This window comes from Acipenser ruthenus, chromosome 8 (genome assembly GCF_902713425.1).
Source record: "Acipenser ruthenus chromosome 8, fAciRut3.2 maternal haplotype, whole genome shotgun sequence".
Taxonomy (NCBI): domain Eukaryota; kingdom Metazoa; phylum Chordata; class Actinopteri; order Acipenseriformes; family Acipenseridae; genus Acipenser; species Acipenser ruthenus.
Genome location: NC_081196.1, coordinates 22,128,256 through 22,129,090, shown reverse-complemented (window position 1 = coordinate 22,129,090; position 835 = coordinate 22,128,256).

Sequence of the window (835 nt, the reverse complement as noted above, 5' to 3'; positions counted from 1 at the left end):
CATCAAGGAGATGAAGTACAAAAAGTAATCTACAATTGCTAAGTAATATCCAGCAGAGTGGTTCCAATAAGGAATTAAAGATGTGTGGACTGCTACGACAACAGAAGGTTAGCCTGACTGTGAAATAAAACTGCAATCTCTATTTAATTCCAAAAAGATGCCATTGAGATGGGTGGAGGGGCGTGATTTTAAATGCATCTAAGATATGGGCTTTTGCTAGCCAAGCTCCTGGCCCGACAGTTTTACCCATTTGAATGGTGTGGTCTATTGTAACGTAATGCAAAGAGAACAGCTTTGAAGGGATTCAACTGTTTATGCTTTGAGTATTGTTGCTATGGGGAGCAGACAAATCAATTATCAGACGTTGTTTATTTCCTGGAATATTTCCTGACTGCGATTCCTATGGGGCTAACTCTATATCTTAAGGGAGCAGAGTGAAAAGGGTCAATTTAATTAGCCCTTGGATGTAGCCCTTGAATTGCTGTAAGTATAAGGCTGTCTTTGCAGAGAAAGATTTATGATACTCATTAAACAAGGTTCCCTCGTACCTGACAGCTAAAATCTGACATAATATTTAGGTAGGTATCCTACTTTTGCATTCAGTCTGGAAAAGATTAACTAAAATGTCCTGCTTTACCACAAAAGCAACATTGAATTCACCCAATGTTAGATTTTTCAGAAGACATGGGTCACTGTTTTTTAAAATAACTGATAAATCACCACAACCTACCTGCGTTTGTCAATAATGTCAGCAGAAGCAGAAAGCAAAATGGAAACTAAATTAAATTAAAACTAATGTAAATTACAAAATAAAAAAATAAACTTTCCACAGTGG